This window comes from Sapajus apella, unplaced genomic scaffold (assembly GCF_009761245.1).
Source record: "Sapajus apella isolate SASKATOON/1434 unplaced genomic scaffold, GSC_monkey_1.0 scaffold18, whole genome shotgun sequence".
NCBI classification, from domain to species: domain Eukaryota; kingdom Metazoa; phylum Chordata; class Mammalia; order Primates; family Cebidae; genus Sapajus; species Sapajus apella.
The window spans coordinates 8,582,889-8,607,985 of NW_022436958.1; the positions used below are offsets into that span (position 1 = coordinate 8,582,889).

At 37.3% G+C, this 25,097-nt stretch overlaps 1 long non-coding RNA gene across 6 annotated transcripts in view; it reads left to right on the forward strand.

The window, feature by feature from the left end:
• The first annotated feature begins 6,764 nt into the window (after nucleotides 1-6,764).
• The window catches only part of LOC116556892, a 391,699-nt gene continuing 373,366 nt past the window's right edge, over nucleotides 6,765-25,097 (forward strand). For 3 of the 6 annotated variants that reach the window (XR_004271230.1, XR_004271235.1, XR_004271234.1), the window contains exons 1-2: nucleotides 6,765-7,230; nucleotides 8,419-8,523. This is a non-coding gene — a long non-coding RNA (uncharacterized LOC116556892). Of the gene's footprint in view, nucleotides 7,231-8,418; nucleotides 8,524-15,087; nucleotides 15,226-16,261; nucleotides 16,670-18,276; nucleotides 23,012-25,097 lie in introns of those variants that run through there. The other 3 variants (XR_004271233.1, XR_004271232.1, XR_004271231.1) reach the window with 3 other exon arrangements.

Below are 25,097 nucleotides of genomic sequence, written 5' to 3' on the forward strand. Positions count from 1 at the left end.
CAGAAGACAAAAACAGACAAAAGTTCCTCCTCCCAAAGAGCTTACATTTGAATGAGTAAGACATAAAAAACAAATAAGCAAAATATAGAATACATTAAGTAATGGTAAGTGTGATGGAGAAGGCTAAAGTGGAGAAAGAGGATAGTGAAGGGGAAAGGGCTGGGAACTTTAGATCAGATGTCTAGGAAAATCCTCACTGAGAAGTACGTGGAGTCGTGAAGATAGCGGGGGAGCAAGCTCTAGCAGGGAAGAGTATTTCACAGGACGCGTCACCCTAACCACTTAACTATTAAAATCTTCCTCTGCTGAGGTCACCCTTTTGTAAGCACTCACATGGGACAAACATATCTTCACAGTTCTTGCCAATTCAGAAAGGCCTATCCTCTTACTCAAATTTCCTTGTCACTAATTTCCCAGTCATGTTTCTTCCACATCCCTGACCATCCAGCCAAATCATTGTCTATGGCCCATAAATTGGTATATCATTGCATGTCTGGCTGTCCTTCCTGTCACAAGCAGGTGCATTGCCTAAAGATTTGCCCACTGGGAGAATTTTTCTTCACCACTGTTTTTCAGGGATGTCTTAGAGAGAAGCTGTGGTGCTATAGTTGTCCACTTTTGTGTGGTGCCTGCATCTCATACAGAACCATCTGTAAACCAGGCCTGAGTCTGGATTGTAGAGAATTCCTTATGAGGTCACAGGTGCATGCTGGGAGAGAGAAGGTAGAAGAGCAGGAGTGGGGACCATGGACATTTGGGCCATTTCATGTTACTTACTTATGCTTCCAGGGCCTGCTCAGGCCTCATCGTGTAATGTGCCACTTCTATTTGATGATGCAGTGTTGTGGTGCATTCCCAACTTTATGGCTTGGTAACTTAGCTGAAACCCAGTTCATGATGGGTAGCTCAGGTCACCTGGTAACTTGATGGCCCATGGTCTAGCATTCAATTTCCTCTAAGGCCAAAGGCTCTCTCTCAAAGGAGAGTAGTTATCTGCAGATGATGGCAGGGCCTTGCTCCAAAATCCTAAAGGCTTGATTCTTGATTCTCCTGTGGAGGTCTGCCAAAGGCTCAAACAGCATCCATGTCTGCCACCGACATTTTAAGTACCATTAGATCTGCCAGATCATATAGCCCAAGTGTTAGAGCAGCTTGCACAGCAACCTAAATCTGTTGCAGAGCCTTCTCTTATTTTGGGTCCAACACTACCAGCTTTTCAGGTTACTCAGTAAATGGGCTAGAGTAAGTAACACACCCAAGTGAGAAATTTATTGCCTCCAAAATTCAAATAGGCTCAATAAATGTTGTGCCTTTTTCTTGGTTGTCGTAGGGGCCAGATGCAACAACTTATTTTTTACCTTAGAAGGGATATCTTGGCATGCCCCCTACCACTGGATGCCTAGATATTTCATTAAGATAGAATGTCCCTATCTTTATGACAGACATTAAGCATAGGCTAGGTATATCTTAAAAATAGATATTAGTGTAGGCTTCCATCTTCTATTAAAAAATAGGGGCATATTCATAATGAAAACAATGGGTTTTAATTGAATTAAAAAAAAATTTATTTGGATTTATTTCCCACCTTCTGAGATGTGAATGTCTTACCAGTAAGTCCAGAATAGTTGCTACTTTTCCATCACTAGGTCTAGTCAGTGTAATATCATCAATATAATGGGTCAGTGTGCTATTTTGTGGAAGGGAAAGGCAATCAAGATTCCTGTAAACTAAATTATGATATGGGGCTGGAGAGCTGATATACCACAATAACATTTGCTTAGCATTTGCTATATGCTGGACACTGTGCTAGTTCATGGGACATATAGTTAAATAAAAATGTAATCTAGTACTGAGGAACTTGTACTATAGCTGGGAGAGTTCAAACTCTGTTGTGTGGTTCATGGAAATATACTTGGTTACTTGGTGCCCTGGAATTTGTATCAAGTAGGTGTCATCTGTTACCTTATTAGAGGGGTGGCAAGGTGGGAGGACCAGCCTGGGCAACACTGGGAGATCCTGTCTCTACACAAAATTAGCCAGGCATGGAGGCATGTGCCTGTGGTCCCAGCTATTTGGGAGGCTGATGTTGGATGATCAGTAGACCAGGGGTGTGAGCCTTTGGTGAATTATGATTGCACCACTGCGCACATTCTAGCCTGGGTGACCGAGCAAGACTCTGTCTCAAAAACAAACAAACAAACAAAAAACCAAAAATAAAAAAAAAGAAAGAAAAATGGCCATACAGTTTATCATCCAGATTGGAAGACTTTTGAGCTGGAACAGAGGCATTATTAATTGCTTCAGGTAAAGAGACTCAGATCAAGACTGTTCCAGGCAAATTTAGACCTAGCGTCTTTCTATTCTGAGGTCCACTTCAATAGTGGTTTTGAACACAGGTGGTGAGAAAGAAGCATAACATGACACCAACTTTTCAATTTTTAAATAAATTCTTATGTTTCACCTATCAAAATATTTATTGCCTAAAAATTAAGAATAACATGAAGTCAAAATAAAGGAATATTAATCACAGGAGCAAGATGTTTGTATGTTTATTAAGTAGATGAGTTGCCATACGTTATCTGGATGTGCGTCCATGAGTGTTCTTATGAAGAATGTTCTGTTCTCTGAGCTCCTGTTTGAGGAGAAAGCATGGTTAAATGAAATTTGACCTGACGTTTTATACAAAGCACAGAGAAAGCTCCCCATGTCTTTCTTTCCTTGGATGGTTTTATTTCGACTCATCATGTTTTGCTTCTTGGAAAGTGTTTGTTATTCTTACTAAGTGACTTAAGAGTTTTTAGACATCACTCTTATGTTTGGACCAATGAGGCAAAAGCATGTGAGGGATTTACAGTTTGCATGCAAGTTTCACGTGCTGGAAGTACGGTATATATAGACCCTACCTTAGGAGGGAGAATATTTTCTGCTGGGGAAACAGGCCTGTAAGCTTTTTGGTCATTGCAGTGAGAGTGTTAGTGACTAAATGCAGATGCATTTTAGTGCACTGTAATATGATTTTAAAAATTGTTCAAACAATCAATTTACTGTTGTCATCACATCTCTTCTGATTTTCAAGTGCAAATTTGACACCATTGTTCTTATTAACAATTAAAAAAAGTTTTACCCCTTAAGTTTCCATTATAAGGGATGCATTCTTGAAGTCATGGTTACATTAAAATTCTTACTACAAATGAAGCCAGCTAAAAATGTTTACCAACTTGAATTGAGCTCATCATGTTTTGTTTGCTGAATAGTGTTTTGTGATTTTACCAACATAAGAATGAGTCTCCAAACTATTTTTAAAAGTAGAGCTTTTACTCTAAAGAAGTGCTTGCCTCATTTTCTTCGTGCTACTCCAAACAAGATGTTGTTTATTACTTTGAAACACTATATGTAAACCCCAGGAATATGTTAAATATGATTGAAGTCTTGGCTGTCTTTAACAAATTGAAGTTTCCAGAAATTTAGCTGTGTTTAAAAACCAAAGCCATGTTTTCAGGAAAGATTTCTATTTCCAAATATGTGGTTGCCCAAACCTTTTATATTTTCATGTCAAATTCAGCTGCCAAATAACACACACTGTACCTTAGCTATAATAAAAAAAAAAAAAAAACACACAAACCAACACATAGACTTCAGATTTTAAAAAGCACTGCAAGGACAACTATGATCATATTTCTTGAACTTATGCTATTCATATGCATATAAGCATGTTTTAGAGTAAACTCTGTGAGGCATCGGTCACTTACACCGGTACAAATTGACAGGCACGGCACAAGATTGGCACTGTGTAACAGCCGATCTGGGAAACTACAGGAATTCCTAGCCAGACCAAAATATGAGGTCAAGGAAGTCACTTTTATAATAATAGTGGTTAACTGTTTAATGTGTGATCTGGCAGTGATATGATGTTGACCATAGGCAATTATGCATATTTCTAAACTGGTTGTATGCAAGCCTGGAGTAAAAGAAATCCCCCAGTTTGCGATAAAAGGGTATTTATTGCCTTTTTATTTCCTTCAAATGCTTTACTTAATCATTTATAAAAGACAAATTAGTAGTGAATACCAATTTCATTTTGTGTTTTATTCTGTATTCATTCCTACACGTTTGGGATCTCTATTAATATGTGCTCTTAATAGTTTTGGCACAAGTTCAATGTCAACGAATGAATGATGTACACATTTTATAGTCTTCTTAAGGGATAATAATGTGGTTCAGTGACAGTGTGTCTTGATTTCTTTGGGGGCAGGGCGCTCTGATATGAGTCATAAGGGATAAAGACTATTAGTTATTTTTCCCTCTGCTAGAGCAGTGATGCAAAATTTTTGTTTCATTATAGTGCATTTTCTTAGAACGGCAATATCAGGTTTAGTGTATAGATTAATGCTTAAGAAACTGGTTGATCACATGGGACTGTCTTTTGCTTTATCCTTTCAACATGACTGAAAATTTATATTCCATATTTTCATGTCAATGACAAGGTGATGACGAGGCAAAGGAGTTATATTGGCTTGTTGCATACATCGAATGTAACATTATTTTCTTTACAGAAAAAATATGTTTATTTTGAACAAGAGAAAAGAACTTGAGTATTTCAAGTATCAGGAAAGCTATCTTGCAGAGGATGGTGGTTGGCTGCTATTTACCTACTCTGTGGGCAGAACAAAATGCAATAGGATTGGATTTCAGTAAAATGGGCTTAAATTAGTCTCTTAGAAGCACATACATAAAACACTACAATGGGTCGCAATAGTTGCCCTTTTTGTTCCCAGGAACTGGGTCTGCTGTACTCACCCGGATTCAGCATGGTCCCTGGCATAGATAGAGGCTCAGCCAATTTTAAATGTAAAGGGAGAGGTTGGATTAGGGAGATGCTTACAGAGGCATAGCATCAGGTCCCAATATAAGGTATATACGTTTTAAGGATTAATGGTGCCATTGTCTTAGAAATTTAATGTCATCCACAAAGAAATTAGAATTGTAAATATTGAAAATCTCCATGAAATTTTAAATTATATGAATATGCCATAATTACTCCCATGATTTTCCAAATTTTCCAGACATTTCACCTTTAAAGTGGTACAGTAGAAAGGATGAGAGTCTATGGCATTGGAAGTGGTGGACTAGGAGACTTCTGGCCCCAGCATAATTCACTCCTTGTGGGGATCCAGGGCTATTTATTAGCTGCAGTAGTTGCCTTCGAGAAGCCTCTAAAGACTGAATATGAGATGTTAAGAGCTATACATTGTATCTATTCTGAAGACTATTTCCTCTGAGTGCTGTGTGTGTGTGTATGTGTGAATGAGAGGGAATGTAGTCAGTTACATATTATTCCTCTAACATCCAACTGTACCTTGAAAGGATTTTATTTGAAAGATGTAAAAAAAAAATGTTCCAAACAAGGAGCCAAATGTAGCTACCAGGCATTGAGGAGTTCTGAGGGCTCAGAGAAAGTATCCCTTCTACCTACATGTGGACTGCTTGTCACAAGACTGGCCAGCGCCAGATTTCAACCAGAGAAGACAAGGCAGTATTTCACATGCCCAGCCGCTGGGTTGGGTTTTTGGTGGCTCAGTCTCCAGAGACTTTCAGAGCGGGTCTCTGGTGAAAATGCTATCTGGGGCTGACGTGGGTGGGGCCATTCCAGCATTGAGAACCAAAGCACTGCAGAGCTTATAGGTTTCATAGACTTAGGAAAATATTTAAGGTCTGATTATAATTACATTGGTTGCAAATGACAAAAAGTACCAAACTCAGATTAACAAATATAAACAAATGCAATGTTGTGTCAGCTTCATTCATCGTCAAAAAGAGTACTCATAAAAATCGTCATTACGTTTAAAAACAGTTCAAATGTGCATGTTGATTGCTTAGAAATCACAGCTGATTGTAAATTTGGTGTATTACTTGAGGCCTAATTATTTCAGAAACAAAAAATAGTTTTAAAAACAAAAATTATTTCAAAAGTTTTACAGCAAAATGATTGCATTTAAAGTGTGACATGGGTGTATTTTAATGTTTGATATAATTGATCTCCAGAAATAATGGTGCCTGGGATTTCCAGAGGCATTTAAATGGCCTTGAATCCATGAAACTAAGTGGGAAGAGGTAAGAGATTAGGCATATTTTAAAGGATGCTAAAAGAGCATTACATAGGTATCATACTACTTTAGAAAGTGAGGTATACAATTAGCCCTTTACTTTCTTTCTTCTTTTTTTTTGGAGACAGCCTTGCTCTGTCACCCAGAGCTTACTGCATCCTTGAACTCCTGTGCTCAAAGAATCCTCTCACCTCAGCCTCGCAAGTAACTGGGACTTCATTTGTGTACCTCTATGCCTGCTAATATTTTTATTTTTGTTTTATTTTTTAAATTTCAATAGATTTTTTGGGAACAGTTGGTATTTTGTTAGATGTATAAGTCCTTTAGTGATGATTTCTGATATTTTGGTGCACCTATCACTTAAGCAATGTACACTGTACCCAATGTGTAGTCTTTTACCCCTCACCACCCCCCACACCCTTTCCCCAGAGTCCCCAAAGTCCATTGTATCATTCTTATGCCTTTGCAGACTCATAGCTTAGCTCCTACATATGAGTGAGAAAATACAATGTTTGGTTTTCCATTCCTGAGTTACTTCACTTAGAATAATACTCTCCAATCCAGGTTTCTGCAAATCCCATTATTTCATTCTTTTCTATGGTTAAATAGTATTCCATGGTGTGTGTGTGTGGGTGTGTGTGCGTGCGCGTGCGTGTGTGTATCTATTTAACATATATATAACTCTATATATACACTAGTATTTCATGGTATAATATGTACATCTATAAAATGAGAGGATATTCTGTATCTCCTCATTTATTGATGGGCATTTGGGCTGGTTCCATATTTTTGCAATTGCAAATGGTGCTGCTATAAACATGAGTGTGCAAGTATCTTTTTGTAAAATGACTCTTTTCCTCTGGATAGATAGACACCTAGAAGTAGGATTATTTTCTGTGGAGACGGGATCATAGTATGATGCCTGGGCTGGTCTCACACTCCTGGCCTCAACTGATCCTCCCGCCTCGACCTCCCAAAGCCCTGGGATTACAGGCATGAACCACCACAACTGGATCCCCTTTACTCTCAATCAAATTCTTTATGACATGTAATCGGATAACTTTGAAGGTGAAGAATTCAGTTCTTAAATACACAGTGCTTGTTAACTTATCTAGAAAAGGAAAAGGTAAGAATCTGACCTCAGGCGAATAATGCTGTGCAGTGCCTCTTGTGATATGTGCTTTATGTAAAAATGCTTAAAACTGGTTTAATCTCTACAGTCAGGACAACTGCTCATTATTTCCAGTTGGCTACATTTCTTTTGTGTAACAAGAACCAGTGAGTTAGGGAAGGGAGATGATAGTTCCAGTTTCAGTTAAAGAAATTGCAGGTGAAGAAGGCACAACTCTGTCTACAACAGAGTTATTTCGTAGCACATTCTGAACTTTGCTTGATGATGTGACATGACTATTTTAAATTGTATTTTATTCCTTATACATAATCACATTGTTTGTATATCAACAGGTAAGGGTTCACTGGTGCTTCTATTTCAGCCTATACTTAATTATGGTTTTAGTATTCTAGAAGGACTATATTTGTAATTTGGTGAGCCCTTCCGTGCAAACCATTAAATGTTACTAATTAATATAGTTGTCTAGTATTTAGATAGAATAAATTGCTCATTTTTATTTCATTATCTTGTATTCTTAATATGTTTCTAACTATGACAGACACTCGGGTACGCTTATGATGTATAGTAACTTTAAGGCCCATTTTAATACTTCTAGAATGTTTTTCGCTTTTGCACCTTACTCCTTTTTTTCTGTCATAAGAAACTACGAAGTATTTGTTGCAGGTCTTGGTTTCCTTCTTGATAGACGAGGCAACTGCAAGGCATGGACTATTGAAATGAAGTGCAAGGCCACGGTCTTTAGTTAATATCTAAAGAAGGGCTGCTCTCCCAATTCCCAGAGGAAATTTCCTATGGCCTTTTATGAAAAAATGGCAGGGTCTCCTTAATCCTTAATTAATTCTCCAGCTCTCTTCTCCTTCCTCGAGTTGTCCCGATTAGGAATGTCTTCAGGTAGAGGCTCCATTAGGAAAGGGTCACTTGTGTCTTGTTGACTTGTGTATCCCCACCGTGTGACCGTAATACTTAGTAATAAGTATTTATGGATTCAGTAAATAAGTAAGTGAATGAGTGCAAAGGCTTGTAGCAGAGGTTTGCTTGCAGTCACTGGAGCTCTCTGCTGAGCCTGAGTGGTGGAGCCCCAATTTGACACACTGCACTGTCACCATCTTTGAGCACACCATTGTTGAAATGGCTCTCCTGGCCTCGTTTTGCCTAATCTGCCCACTTCATCACTTTCCTCAGGTCAACTTGAGACTTTGGTTTGTTGCAGAAGCTGCTGGTTTTGATCTGCTCCTCCTTGGCACCAGGGGAGATTAGGAAGAGTGAATCTAAACAAGATTGGACAAAGTAAGTGGAAAGAGGCTAGTTGACTCATAAACTGAGATAGGTTGGTGGTGTTCTAGCAAAGGTGTTAAAGAGGTTAGCTTAGAGTTGTGTTTGTGAAAGACTTCCACACTGTGTCTGTATGGTTTCAACATCCTTCCCATTCAACACAGTCCTCTTCTTTCTTCCCTTTCCTGGAGACAACCAGCATGCTCTCCTCAAAGAACTGCCATGGCTGAATTCTGCCCCATTAGTGCAAGGCTGCTGCACCAATGAAAGGTACAATAAACAGCCCTACACAATGCGTTGTTCTGTGTGTTGCGAGGATATGTCGAGGCTTTCTGTTTTCTGCTTTCTACTGTGCCTTCTCAAGGAGGGCCGCAGGGACAAATTTCTCTGTGGGCTCATAACCAGGAATAATTATGTCCCTCCTGGACAAATGGCTCGTTCTTTGTTTTAGGGATGCTGCAGTTCATGTAATGGATCATGTTTCCCTCTTCATGTAGCCTGTCTGAAAACTCAGATTCAAATTTATAGCCTACCTCTGGCAAGTGTATCAGGCTTCCTTGCAAGAATTTTGTTTCTTTTACATCACTGCATTTTCTCCTGGACTCATTTTATTCACCTACTTTAAGTTTAGTTTATTTTATTGTATTGGATGCATTTTAAAAATAATACTACTTAAACCCTTTTGGGAAAAAAGAGGTTATAAAGAAATAAAGTTAAAGATAAGTGTGTTTATGTAACATCTTTATTTTAGTTTTTAAAATAAATTTCTCAGGCCTTAATTTCACGACTTTCTCTTCTCTAATCTCAGAATCAATCCATCACTGTCTCACTGTCTAGTGTCATAATTCTTTCTGGATTACCTCCCCTCCCCTCTCCTCCCCTCTCCTCCCCTCTTGTCCCCTCTCCTCCCCTCCCCTTCCCTCCCCTTTCCTCCCCTCCCCTTCCCTTCCATTTCATTGAAAGTAAGGTGTTAATAGCTGATCTCTGCTACTGACACTTTCTAACCCTGTGAATTTTGCTAAATTACTTAATCTGTTTCATTTGTAGGAAGAGTAATAATCTTTATCTTATGTGAAGGTTGTGAGGATTACATGAAATACTGTATGCAAAGTGTCTAGTAAATTATTTGGACTTTTATTGAAGACAGTCTTATAAGCAGAAATGCACTGTATTTGGAGTTTAAAGTCTTTACTTTTTCATTTGTTGGCTTATGCCCTTGGGCAAACCATTTGACCTCTTTGGACCACATTTTTCTCGTATGTAATTTTATGGCATAGTTGAGAGTTTTTAGGGTTCTAGTCCCACTATTTTTGGATTCCAAGACTAGCCCCAAGTAAGTGAGTGTGTCCCCACTCTGTATTCATTGGGAAAGGCACAAATATACCCACCTAGGCATGGAAAGGTGTGAGGAAAGGGAAAGGGTCTGAGGCAGGGAAATGGAAAGGCCCACTGTGCTAGTCTTTATGTTCTTCACTGGTGTTGATTATGGTATTTGCAGTGGATATTAGTATCTTCTGGAATACCCTAAATTACTAGTGATGATAGCCTTGACTTTAAGGAAATTACAAAGTAATCCTTTGTGGATGTTGCTGTGTGTAGCAAATAGTCTGTAAGCTCGTCGCTTGATGAACATGCACTCCATAAAAGTGAGTCACACATTGGTGCCCATGAGGTAGCAGTGGAACAAAGGGAGCTGCTGCTGATAGTCAATGACCATGTTGGCTAATGACTACATTTGGTTCAATCATAGAGTCAATCAAAACAAGTGATTGTGTTGAAGATACGGTTTTTATTCAGAAACGATTGGGCAATAGAATATCCCAAAAGTGAGAGGGAGCTTGGTTACTTGGTTATCATAGGGTTTGTAATAGATGAGGTGGAAAAATCATCTACACTGACATGAAGCTACACTTATGGCAATTCATCAAGATGCAGGAAAGCTTTGTAGTTGAGCACGGCATCTTTTTAGTGTACAATTTTGGCCAAGTTATTCAATTTCTTAAGTCTCAGTTTGCTTATATCTCAACGAGGTATAGATACTAAACTCACATGATTGTTCTAAGGAAATAATTGCCTAAGTGATGTTGTCAGAGGTAACTGTTATTATTAAAACTATTAGTATTACTACAAAACTCGAATTCACACCAGCCCTCAAGGTTCTGCCACCCCTAAACTAGTAAACTATGCAGACTGTAAGAACAAATGTTAAAAATAAATGGTTAGGTCACAGAATGATTGGAGTGTGAATGCAGAAAAAAATTAAAATAGATTTTTGAATCAGTGCACAATGTCTGTTAACTTTTATCCCATCATTTTATCCCTGGGATCTTACATTAAAAAGGAAACTAAACTATCTGCTTGCACTGTTGATTGATTTCATTCTGTGTATATGAGGCAGGATTCTAAAGACATTAGTTTCCACAAGCTACTCTGGTTCTATTTTGTCTACTTCTTCTTCTTCCTTTTTGGTTATTTTAAGACGGAGTCCCACTCTGTTTCCCAGGCTAGAGTGCAGTGGCACAATCTCAGCTCACCACAACCTCTGTCTCTCGGGTTCAAGAGATTCTCCTGCCTCCACCTCCCAAGTAGCTGGGACTACAGGCGAGCACACCACCATGCCCAGCTACTTTTTGTATTTTTAGTAGAGAAGGGATTTCACTATGTTGGCCAGGCTGGTCTCACACTCCTGACCTCGTGATCCGCTCACCTCAGCCTCCCAAAGTCTTGGGATTACAGGTGTGAGCCACCAAGCCCCACCTTTGTCTACGTCTTTTGAAGCTTCTGTGTCCTAACTTTGTGTGGGACAAATATAAATTTGATCAGCTTGTTAACAACAACAACAGCAAAAACAAAAACAACAAAGCATTATGACCTTTAATCCTGAAAAATCTTTATTTTATAATATAACTTCTTTAAAAACTGTAAAAAAATTAACCAGGTTAAAATATTAAAGACATTTTCTAACCATGTGAATCAGCAACCCTAAAGAAAATGAGCCGTAAGGTACTGTGGAACTTCTGCTACAAAAATGGAGAAACCACTGAAAACTAGTTTGGTTTGGGCTCAAGTATTTTTGTCTCAATGAGCTTCAACTTTTGCTTGGTCCTCTAAAGAGTCAGTGAAATTTTGAGGTTCTAAATGGTAACAGTGTATGGTAGTTGCAGCCTTAGAACAGAGCACCTGGGCATGGTGGTTTTCTTGTGCTTCACTCTTTGAATCTTTCAGAAGAGAAGTGAAATTGTATCATCGGAGTCTCATTAATTTACTTAGTTTTGACCTGTACTTTCATGTGCAATTTATTCTATGTCAAGTCATATGTTAGTTGATTTGGAACTGAAAACTCTAGAGACAATTTCCCAGGCAACATTTTCATAGGAAAGAAATTAGGGATGAGCTCTAGGATCCTGGCTGCCTAACACTTAAATAACAAGATATCCTTAATTCAGCTTGTAAAAGATGTTCCATAATTATTCATTTATTATTGAATTAATGAACGAGTTTTTAAAAGCAGTTTGACTACATTATTTAGTTTTTTGTGAAAAAATTATGGTTAAAAATACAAAATTCACCATCTTAACCATTTTTTGAGTATATAGTTTGGTAGTGTTGAGTATATGCATATTACTGTGTGAAAGATCTACAGAACCTTTTCATCTTACAAAACTGAAACTCCAAAAATTAGACAATAACTCCCCATTTCTTCCTCCCTCCCAGCCTCTGCTTGATTCCATTTAAAGTGAGGGTAAGCATATGTTTTCTGATACAACATGATGAGAACAGAGGCCATTTAGTTAGATTGCAAACCATAGGGATAGTGTGTACTTACTTGAAATGTGTGGACAAGTGGCAGGAATGAATGCCCACAGTCAGCATTTTTATTAGTTGAACTATACAAGGTTTGTTACTTGAAATACCTGAAAGACAGATATTACTGATTCTTTTGAATAGTAAGGTTTATAATTAAAATCAAAACCAGAAATGGGATAGGGCAGAAGTACCCTGAAAATGAAGGAGGATAAACTTCAAAATACACAATTGAGAAAAATTGTAAAATTACTTTCCATCAAGAGTTTTTTTTTAAGGCAAATACTCACTTCAATATTGTGGTACTACCAGAATGCTGAGGAAAATGTTAAACAGGTCCCAAGCTAGTTCCTTTTGCAGACTTTTCAAAGCTGTGCTTAAGGAGTCTGGTTTGCCATAGTATGAGGCAAAATCTAAAAGCAGGAGATGTTGAAATGTTGGCTAATATTTTAGGGCCTTTATTTTCTTGAAGAAAAGCACATTAAAAATGCTCATGGTCCTGATTGGGAAAAATAAAAATCATGGAAGACATTTATGTACCAGAGAAAGTATAGTAAGTTTCTGACATCCTGGTACACTTCATTTCCACTCAAAAATACAAGATGATGAGATGTCATCTTACCGGCTACCTACCATTATCATTTTGATAGCTATCCTGTACTAATATGTTGGGTGAAATATGGTATGATAATGATAATGATAATAATGTTGACATGGTGATGGTGACAAGAATGATGATAACGAACTCATAACTGATCCATCCTTCTCTCTGATCTCTTGCCTGCTATGTCCCAAAGTTTGTAAACTTAATGCCCAGTGATACTCCCTAAGCTTTCACAGGGTTAAATTTATTTATAGTCCTCATGACCTAGAGTTGCTCACAACTTGGTATTATAAGTGTGTTTTAGGTACATTTTACATTAAACATGTTTTTACGTGTCAATCTGGGAACTTAATGATTATAAACTTGTTTCCTTGGTAAAGATGTATTTTGAACCCAAATCAAATACATTTTTAAAGAAATGTATTTGAGACTCTGTCTCAAAAAAAAAAAAAAAGAAATGACCCTTTTTAAGTAGAAAATTATTTTGATTTTTACTTGTAATTCTATACAGCATATAAGAAAATACTTTAATTAGTCTTTGGAATGAAAGCTGTAGCTTAATTTTAATAATAGAGAAGAGTAGGGTAGCAAAAATTAACAATATTGTATATATTAATTCCTTGATACATACTGTTTGAATTAATTAAACACAAAGTCATTTATATTTAGTTATTTGACTTTGGAATATAGGATAAAAGTTTTTAAACTTCAATTATACTTTATAATGACATTTTTTCTTATTTTATTTTTAACATGAATTTTCATGAACTCACATATTTTGTCTACTCTGGGTTTATTCTGAGTGGTGGGGAGAGTTAACCCAAAATTAAAATTTTAAATTAAAAAAAAAATTCAAAATATATTTCAAGTATTCTACAGATTAGTTGGCCTAAGCACAGATAATCAAGTATTGCATAGTGTTAGGTTACTGGAAAATGTGACAGAGAGGAATAAATAGTTATTGTAAACTATTTAACTAGATCTGGGTTTCTCCTGAGGGGTGTTTATTTTGTTTGTTTTTAAGGTCTTTCATGGGGGTATATAGAGATAACTCCATTATTAATTATAACATACTGCCATATGAAGAAAAACCATATGTGACATTTCTCTCCATCTCTCACCTCATTCATTGCCTGGATTGATCAGCTGATTTGGACTCTATGCCTGAGTCCTTTTTCCTTTTCACATTCCCATCTGGTTTTCTCCCATGTGGTTGATGAGGACAGCCTTCCTGGCGAGAGGAAGACTGTTTCTAAGACAAGCGCTGCACTCCTCTACGAGGACCAGAGCTAATTCAGTGAGTACACTCTGACCAGAATTGTCATCTACCACTTGGGAACACCAAACAATGTAGAAAGGTCCTGGGGGACAGAAGTGGCACCAGGTTAGAACCCTAGAGATTTGGTGAGTGGGTTCAACAAAACTAATAATTTCATCAATAATTACCAATAGTGAGATGCTCTCTATGTGCCAGGTGCTTTATGCAGCATCTTGTTTAACTCTCATGAAAACGTATAAGATACAATCTTATGATTAATCCCATTTCAAAATGAAAAAACAGATTTGGAGATGAGAAATCGTGTTCCTCAAGCTTATGCAGATGGTAAAATAAACTTGGAATTCACCCAAAGATTGTCAGACCCCAACACAAACACATCACTTATTCACAAATATGTCAGTTATTCTGCTAGTAATTGCCTCAGTTGTGGTGGGGATTTAAGACATGGTTGTCATTCTTTGGGTGACCATTTTACCCAGTTTTGCCAATTAGTTAAATGTGAATTATTAGAAATATTTCTCCTTTGTTCTATTTCTTTCCCTTTTTTTTTCACCTTTGGTTAGCTTCTTCCCACTTATCATATCAATCTCACATTAGAAGCAAAAGCCATGATTTCTGCCCATTCTCCACCCTCACCACAAAACCTGGATTAATTAGGACAGAACTGCCAGAAATATGATGACCAATCAGTTACACTTTCTATGCTCTTTAGCCTAGTCATCAGGATGAATTTAGATTAGACATACTCAAGAATATCCATGAGTAATAACTATAAGCTTTGTCACAGATAACTGTATTGGCTGTGTTTAAATGTACAACTCTGTTTTTCTATTATTATGTGATATTTCATGTTGACTTGTCAAACTGAAAAATACCCATATTGATTTTGTAGAAAGCTTCACATGTGAGATAAATGCACTCAAAGATTCCTCACAAGTAGCTCTTTGGAGCTTCAGATGTGAAATGGATCATTCCTCAATCTGTAATAGACCCTTCTGTGAAGCTCTTCAATCAAACCAGAGAATTCAAGGTGAAATTGAGGGGAGGATTGGAAACCCCTACAGGGGGATTTGAGTGAACTAGCTGAGAAAGGAACCTGAGGTATTTGCCCTGTGCTGCCTCTTTTTTCAGTTCTTTTCTTCAGCATAGGAAGGCTGTCAATCAACATATGACCTTACATGCTGTATGTGCATAATACCTGGGTACAACAAGACAAGCTGTAAGGGGAGTATCAAATGTACCTTTGATTTCTTTCCATTTGTCACTTTTCTGACAACCTTTAGGCTATTTTTAAAGTAGCTATTTTATACAGATTTGTTATTAGATTTTTCTCTCTACTGAATTATTAATTATATTGTTATAATTAATAAGATGAAACTATTTATCTTTTGAAAAACATAAGTATTCTTTTTCAAAAGTTAGTGATATAACTACCTTGGTTGGAAAGAATTGATAGATTTTATAAAGTAATGATCCCGATAGTTACATCTTATGTAGGAATTATGTTTCTAGACATGTAATGACTTTTAATAAGTTTGTTTCCAGTAGAGACAGAGTTACCTCTGGTAAGGAAAAAAAATCCATTCTTCAGAAATTAGTTTTTGTGTCACATTTTTAATTGGTTTGGTGCCACATTTCCAGCTGGACATTTCTAGGTTAATTTTTAAGAAACTGTAGAATTTTCAGTGGGCTATTTAGTTTGGAGAAGCAGTGAATCCTGACACCAAACCAAGTAATAAAAACTGTGCTTTAGAATTTATGCTCAAATGTGGAGTATGTTTGACAATAGTTTTTGATGCTCAAACTGCTATGAAATGATTGCTATCCCATACCAGTGTCATAGTTTTCCTAAGCCATGGAGATGGTGTTGTTTGTAAAGCTCGATTATTAGTATAATCTTAAGAGCATATTAATTGCCTGGGAGGTTTATATATTTGTTCTGCACATGTGATTAAAGATCACGGCAGCTTATACAGCATAATTTTAGAGATGAAGAAAATGACTATTGTAATACTTGCTACTCTCAGTTTCCTCTACAGCAATGCCCTTACACCTTTCTTTTGCAGGCGTTTTGTAGCATCCTAAACAGAAGGATATTGCAGGGAGCTGATTCTGCTTTGATCCTTGTGCTTGTTGTCAAAGCGCTTGGGATTGAAGAGACTGTTGGCTACAATTGACTGTGACAATTAGGAGATGATCAGAGCCCTAGAGTAGAGCACTTAAAGGGTAATTTACATGTCAGTTTGTCGAATAAAAAAAAAGATATTCAGCTAAGATTTTTTTCCCCCTCAGAGGCTTGTAAACTGCAATTTGTGCTCTGGTAAGAAAAACCTGGCAGAGGAGTTAGGATAGCCATTACCATTTGAAAAGAAGCAATCATAAGGCCGCTGCTGAGTCCTTTGTCCACTAAAAATGCTGATTTGCAGGCAGTGAGTGAAAAAGTGGAACCGTCACTAAATAAAACCGCGAGCTAGGTAACTACCCTCCACCCCAGCCCTTGGTGGCTTTTTAGTGTTGGTTAAAGGTTTTTTTTTTTTTTTTTTTTTTTTAACCTATCATAAATCCTACATTTACTATCATTACAATCCTGTTATTGGTTATGAATGTCTTTTCCTATAAATAAATAAGTAAAATGGTCACACTGAGGAAGTGGCGGTGGAATATAAGCCAACAGTCAATTTGAAAGGCTAAAGCTGACTATCACTTGTATCAGATTTTTCCTTATTCTTTTTCCTTCTGTACACCATCGTAACTTCCATCCTTTGCACTATGCTGTTGTGTTCCTCTGTTCTATCAATGTGCTCCTAGGTTTTTTCATTTATATTTATACTCCAATGTTAAAATGGAAACATATTTCTAATCTTCATGTGGTTGGTTGGCCTATTTGGGTGTACTTGGCTAAAAAATGTAACAGAGCATCAGTTCACTTGCTATTCACATGTAGTCATCTCTACATTCTTATATTAGCTAATCCATATGTACAAGTAAAAACCATAGCTAGAAAGCTAACAGAAGTTAATTGCCAGTAAATCTATGGTGGTAGTAGTTACACATCATCCATTTAATTGTCAAATAGTGTAAGAAAAAATAGAGCTCTTTTACGTCTTTTATTCCCCCCTGGAAATCATCACTGCTACCACTACTACTAGGATATAGCCGCAAGATTTTCACTTGTACAATTGTCTGAAAAAAGTAATGTATCAACCCAATCATCTTGTGTGGAAATATCTAAATTTGGCCTATACTTAATTCAGGGATAGGTATTAACTTTCAATTGCAGGTACATTTTACATTCCAGTTTTTTGATACTTGGCTATGGTAAAGGGCATTTGCAGAGAGGCAGTGTAGGGTTCAAGATGAATTTGTTTTTATCGATAACAGTGAAGAGTATTTGTGGCCTTTAAAAGCCAGAGGCTCCAACTCTGAGGAGGTATCTGCCCATCGCTGTTCCCTGAAGTCTGTCACCTGGACACTGTGTCTGGGTTTAAAGGCTGCCCTTTCAGTAAATACTTTACTACCTTATATTTCCAAATAAGAGGGTTTTTATTTCTCTTCATTTTCTTCTAATATCTTAATATTTTAACAAACATTTTTTTCCCCAAGGAATGCCTTGTGAAAGAAGTATTTTATTTTGAGGGGTTTCTGAAAATCACAATAATCAGATTATGATTAGTTGAGGGAAGACAGCAATTCATAGACAGATATTGGTGCCTCCTCTGACTGCTTTGCAGGAAGGTCCTTAGCTTCTTTATAAGGTTTTAAAGCTCTAATTTTGTGTGTGGGTATAGGCCTACCTTGCAAAGAAGAGCACACAAGCAATAATAAAATAAGAATGAATAAGGTTATTAAGTGCAAAGAAGATAATGAGAGAGGGAGCCAAAGAAGGTCTGGGTTTCCTTAGCGTGTGTCTGTAGGATACAGGCAATGGTAAATCTGTATCAAAAATCAAGCACAGCAGGAGGTGTTCGTCTCCCAGGTAATGGGTAAATGATGAGCAGATGAGCCATCCTTCTATTGATTTAAGTATTTTGTTCCAGCCAGTCACAATTAACTTTGATTTGTTTTTACTTTCCTTTTATAGGTTTGCATTTAAAACACTCTTGGAGCACTAATTGTATAAAATTCTGGTAACTGCACATTCTCTTTTCAGAGAAGTAATGAGTGAATGAATGAAAAGGCAGGGATTATTTGCTATTCTAAGTGAGGACTGTCAGAACATTTCTACTTGACTGAAATTGTTTTGGAAGGTGAACTGGAACAAGAATCTTGCAACTAAAATGATGTGACTCTCCATGTGGTTTTTGGCTGTTTCTCTTTATCAAAGAATTTTGCAGAACAGTCCTGAGACTTACAAGTTGATTTAAATTTTATTTATAAGAGGATATTTAAGTGAACAACAAGAAAACATTTTAAGGTATGCTTACTTGACTCAAGTAAATGAGAGTGTTTTGAAAGCTCATTTGAAATAATTTGAAATGGGATTTTCCTCTTACCATCACAATATTTTTTCAATTTTTCAAATGGCCATGTTGTGACAAAATAAATTATTAAAATGTCTTGAAAAGTTTTTAAAAACATGCCTAAGAAGACAACATGTAGATCATTACAGTTAATTCACATATCAATTTATTAATATTTCTGCTTCTAGAATGTCCTAAAACCTATAGGACATCATTCCAAAACACAGGGTCTGTTTTAATGAGCAGCTTTTTCTCTGTTCATGTTTGGAGGTGGCACTAGGGTTGCCAGATTTAGTAAATAAAAATAAAGAATGCCTGGTTAAATCTGAATTTCTAAAAACTAATGCATAATTTTTTGGGATACGCATATCCCATGCAATGTTTGTATTTTATCTGGCAACGTTAGGTGGCAGTTTGATTGGATAGAAATTACAGCCATGCATTGAATATGTAACTGAATTACTTATAAATTATTATTTTTAAATGATTTTACCTTTTACTGTCAGACTAGATAGGCTGACCAGCTTGCCCCCTTCAAATAGAAACCAAAAGCTTTTTAGCTCCTTAAGGCTGAGTTTAATTTCCCATATCATGTTCCTAGGGTAAGTTGTGACTTGCCATTTTCAGTATACTGTGACATTAGCCTAATATCATAGAGACATTAGAGAAGATGGAAGGGTTTAGCTTACATTGATCAGGCTTTGACTAGAGTGTTTGGTGATTACAGGCATAGAGAATTGAATGATGCAATGATATATTACATTTGTGAAGCCACATCTATTTTGTGGTAGTATTGTGACTATCTAGGTAGCCATGTTTAAAACCCTTCCGATTCTAACCCTGGCAAGAACTTCTGGGAGGGGAAAGATTCTATGTCCTTGGACTTTTATTTTGTTTCATTTAACTTTGGTCACAATAATCTAGTGGCTAGATTAATAATAATCTAGAAACTAAGTCAAAGGTTCCAGAAAACCAAATATCTATTTTATCTTTGGGGGCAGCATTCACTTTTGCTAGTACTGTTTTCCACTTTTTGATGCTTTCCATGGCTTATCAGAAGGACTATTTGTAGAAGAGAGGTTTGGAGCCCCGTGCCCCCTTCTGATTTCACTATGGCTTTAGTGAACAGTTATTAGGAAATCTAGGCTGGTCCTGGGCTGCCCTACCTGCAGAACTCTTTGTGAATCATCCCAGTTTTTGCCTTCTTCAGAGCTGCAGAAGCCTGCTTCATGATTCCTCAGGCCTAGCATGGGAATATAGGGAAACTAACACCTGCCAGGGCAATTACCTATGTGATAAGTATTTCAGCCACCAATCTTTTGAACAGGCAATTCTGAGAAGCACTAGGCATTCTCAGAGGTCCTCTTTTTAACAGCAGGAATCTTAGGTACCCTTCAGGAACCTTATTTGGCTTTTCCTCCAATCCTTTCTATTCCCTCTACTTCCTCCCTTCTATTTCTAGAGAAAACTAACATGCATCTTATTCCTTGCCTTAGGATCTGCTTTTAGTGGAACCCCAGCTAAGATACTCCTGATGCTCTTTTCTCCCCAGCACCACAGCTCTCTCCTTGCTCTAGATCTAGATATTTTGCTTCCTTTGGTTCTGTCAAGATATAGTTTTTTTTTCTTATCAGTGGAAGAGAGTTCTGCCACTGTATCTACCAGTACCGCTAAGTCATATTGGTTACCAAACACATAATGCACATTTTCCTCACTCAAACTCTGCTTCCTTATAATAAAAACTATTATTGAAGGCCCACTACATGTGAGGGCATATGCTAAAGGTTCCATGCAGATTGTTTCATTTTATCCTCATGATGTCACCAATACAAATAAAATAAGTATTTCTGTCTTACAGATGAAAAAACTGAGGTTCAGAGTGATTAAGGGATTTTTTTTTCCGTACCACAAAGCTAGTAAGTGGCAGAAGAAGCAGTGCATTCTCATGTATCTGACACCAAAGACCATTGTTTTAACCATGACACCATAAATTCCACCATACAAAGATCTTAGAAATGAGTTTCTTTATCAAATACTGATATGCATGGGTAAAGAGATAACTTAGTAGAAGGTTGGGATGAAAGAGCTTGTATCAAATAAAGCAAACATTTTTTTTTAAAAAGGTCTTCATTGTCTGCTTATAATTGAATGCAAATTCTGAAGTATTGGTTCCATCATGAGGCCGGAGCTATCCATAAACCTCTATCTGTTCTGGTTCACAGTGCCTTATACATGGTAGGACTTGATAAATATGCACTGAATGAACTAATTGGAGTTTCATAGAATATAGCTTAAAATGACCTCAATGAGCTCAAAGTTTCAGTGACTCACTTTATTAAACAATTGACTGTAACCTCTTTCAAGATGATCTGTTACTTGAAAATTTAAAATTCCAGTAGTGTCTTATGTAATTTAAGACAAAGTGTTTAGAACAATGTTATAATGTGGCTCTCAATTAAATATGTTAACTTCAGCTAATTTAAAACTATTGGGAGCAAAGGGAGGCAGAAAGATCCCATCTGACGTTACAATAGGTGCATACTTAGAGAAGTCTGGGAGTGCTGGGTGCAGAGGTCAAATGTAGTAAATATGAACTTTTGTGGAGACAGGAGAGGCTACCCAGAAGTCAAAAGAAGATCTGGCCTCCATGCGGAAAACAGTGGCAGTGTTAGTAATCCTTCTTTATGATTTGGCTTGGCAAAGTGAGGGCCCATGACAGCTCTTTCGGTCTGATTCTCTCTGGTTTGACAAAATTAATGTATTTCATAAATATTAAAATTCCAAAGTCCTTAGGAACTGACTGCAGCTACATTTTCAGATCAAGTCTCCAAATCTAGCATATTTATCTAATTGCATCCCTTGAAGTAGAGTCAGAGGTTCACCAGGCAAATCTTCCCTGACATTTTATTGATAGAACCTCTATTCTCTTCAAACTGCCATGATGTTAGAGGTCTGACTCTATGACATTTTCTGAAACCTTCATGAGGTTGTTAGTTTTGAACGAAAAAGAAAGATGAGCATATGCAATTTCTACTTGTGCCTTGTGGATTACTATTGGATTTCTTAGGCAACCTAGTAACTAGTTAGCCTCTTAAGAGTGAAAGCAGAAACTATAGGAGCACTATGTAGTTGTGATACCATCAGTGAAAAACAACAAAGTCAGACGTAATTTGATCTTTTCAGGGTCACCAATAGGAGCTAGGTAACAAACAAAAGTAGGTTTTGTTTGTTGCATTACAAGATAGTAAAAGAGAGCTTTGATGGTCTGTAATTCAACATGCTGGAGGGGAAAATATTTTTAGGCAGATTCCATATGAATACTAAAGAAATCTTAACATGTCTATAAATGCTAAAATTCTACTCAGGATTTTTTTAGTTGGTTGTGCAAGTGAGCCAAATTTGTCTTCACCTACAAATGAAATTAGTTTGATTAGCTGAATTCTAATGAATAATTTAAAATGTAAATAATAGAAAATAATATGATTATTATATGTTTTTTATATACCAGTTGTTATGTATGGATCTTAATTAGGATTAGGATTTATAAATTAGTGCAGCTAATATGAGGATAAATATAAATTATGCCACTGACCCTGCTGTAAAAATTAAGACTCATGTATACATTTACATTTCTAATGCTAACAGTGGGAACACAGACTCCATCCAGAATATTTCTCAGATCAAACTTAGAAAAGTTTAGGGCATCTACTCTCAAAATGCCTGAAATCGTATCTTATAGTCAACACCTTGGTCTGTGTGTAATCTTAAATTAGATAAAAATTATAAAATCATAATCTTAAATTACAGATTTATAATCTTAAATTATATAAAAATTATAAAAATTAAATTATCTTAAATCATAAACATGCGTATGTGAACTAAGAAGTATTGAATATTTTCATTAGGCAGACTTTTGTGGCTTTTAACTTGCATTGATGAAAGCATTCTCTTCTTTGTCAAACACTATTTGAATCAGAACTCTTTTTGCTTTTTGGATCCAAAAAGACAAGTCTGATGAAGCCACACCTTTTATAGCTGGGAGAAATATTTTTTTCTTACACGTATATCGCCTGTAACTGTTTGCAAGGTTGGGACTACTATCAGAAGTTAGGCCCCATCAGCCACAATTCCAATACAAATGAGGCCTTGGGATATAACCTGACATACTTGTGAGATAGCCATCCCTTCTCACCTTTAAACCTGGGGCCCAGGAAAATTGCTTCAACTCTGTCAAGTAAGGATTACCTTACTTGGGAATATTGGCTCTTCTCTCTGTTTAGAAGCAAATTGAGGCCAGGTGTGGTGACATACACCTGTAATCCCAGCAGTTTGGGAGGCCGAGGAGGAAGGATGGCTTGAGCCCCCGAGGTTGAGGCTTCAATGAGCCCTGATCATGCCACTGCACTCCAACCTGGGTGACTCAAAAACACCAAAATGAAAGAAAAACCAAAAGCACATGGAGAAGATACTAGTGGACTCTTTCATGACCTTGAAGCTTTAAAAATGACTTTCATTGCCCTTTTGACTACTTTGCAAGTCAAGATAGATTTTGATGTAGAAAAGTTATCTAGTTTTTCCTTATTTGAATCATCAGTGACATTTTCAGAAGTACAGAGTGAATGTTTTGTCTCTAGATTGTTCTGCCTCGGTCCATTTCCCCCTAAATCCTACACATCAGTAGGTTCCAGTAATAATTTCACAATTTCTGTTATAATTTCTATTTCTTTTCAGTTCCACCATCACCACCCAACCAAATTTATTTTTACTGTATAACTGGATGATTTAAATGATTTTCTAACTGAATTCTCTGCTTCCACTTCCTTTCACTTGCATGGTTACATGGATCTTTTTAAACATAAGTTTTGGTTCATCACACCTGTGCTCAAAACTCTGAAAGACTTGCCTTTTCTGAAAGGTATCAGAGAAACTTTCTTATTAGCTCAACAGCTTTCAAAATCGACTCCCAATCTCAGAATGGTAGAATCATGCATGGTACATTCATTAAAGTTATAACATCCATTAAATATAATGATTCTGGCACAGCCATTTATTCAACAGGTATTTATCAACTTTCTACTGTGCACCTGCCACTGTCCTAGGTGTTGAGAATACCAAGGTGCCCAGCCCCTGTCCACAGAGCTTTGAGTCTAGAGAAAGAAATAGTAAAGAAGCAATCATATTAATGAATGTGCACTTACAAAAGGAGATAATACGTTTGAAAGAAAAGGCCTGTTGTTCCATAAAAGCACATAGCAAAGGATTTGGACTTCTTAAAAGGGGTCAGAAAAGATGCTCTGAGAAGGTGATTCTTCAAATGGAATTTGAAGGATGTGTTGAAGTCCCCTAGGCAAAAAGTAGGGAAATGGATAGATGAAGAACGGTATCATACAGATGGAACAGCATGGGCAAACACTTGTGCAGGACAGAATAGATACATTTAAGCTACTTAAAAAGATCTTATGTGGTTGAAGACGACAAAGAGCAAGAGGAAGAGTGAAATCAGATGATGCCAGAAAGACAGGTCAGGGCCAGAGTAGCATGCAGGGTCCTGTATGCCATGCTGTGGATTTTGGTTATTGACATAGACCAGTGGTGTTCAACTGGGAGTAATTATGTTCCCCAGGGGACATTTGGCACTGTCTGGAGACATTTTTGATGTTCACAACTGGTGAGGGAGCACAGGACAGCTCTCCATAACACATAATTATTTGGTCCATGCCAGGCATGATGGCTCACACCTGTAATCCTAGAACTTTGAGGGGCTGAGGTGAGAGAACCGCTTGAGGCCAGGAGTTCAAGACCAGCCTGGGCAACATGGTTGAAACCCTATCTCTACCCAAAATACAAAAATTAGCCCAGCATGGTGGTATGCGCCTGTGTTCCCAGCTACTTGGAAGGCCGAGGTGGGAGGCTCGCTTTAGCCTGGGAGGTGGAGGTTGCAGTGAGCCGAGATTGTGTCACTACACTCCAGCCTGGGTGACAGAGCAAGACCCTGTTTAAAAAAAAAAAAAAAAAAAGAATTATCTGGTCCAAAATGTCATTAGTGCTGAGGTTGAGAAATTCTGATGTAGACAAATAAAATGTTTTAAGAAAGTGAGAGGGAATGACATGACCAGAGTTTCATTTGAATAGCTCATTCTGGCTGTAACGCACAAAGTAATCCGGAGAGGTGGTCAGAAGTGAGTTAGTCGGTGGCTCACGCCTGTAATCCTAGCACTTTGGGAGGCTGAGGTGGGTGGATCACCTGAGGTCAGGAGTTCAAGACCAGCCTGGCCATCATGGTGAAACCCCACCTTAAAAAAAAAAATGAGTTAGTATGGTTTTTGAACAGAGGAAGTTAGAGTTGATGGTGGCTTGGACTATTGTGATGGAAAAGAAGATGATCTATTTTTATTGCCAGGGAAAGTAATTCACAATTGGTTCTTAGGGAGCCAAAGTCAGA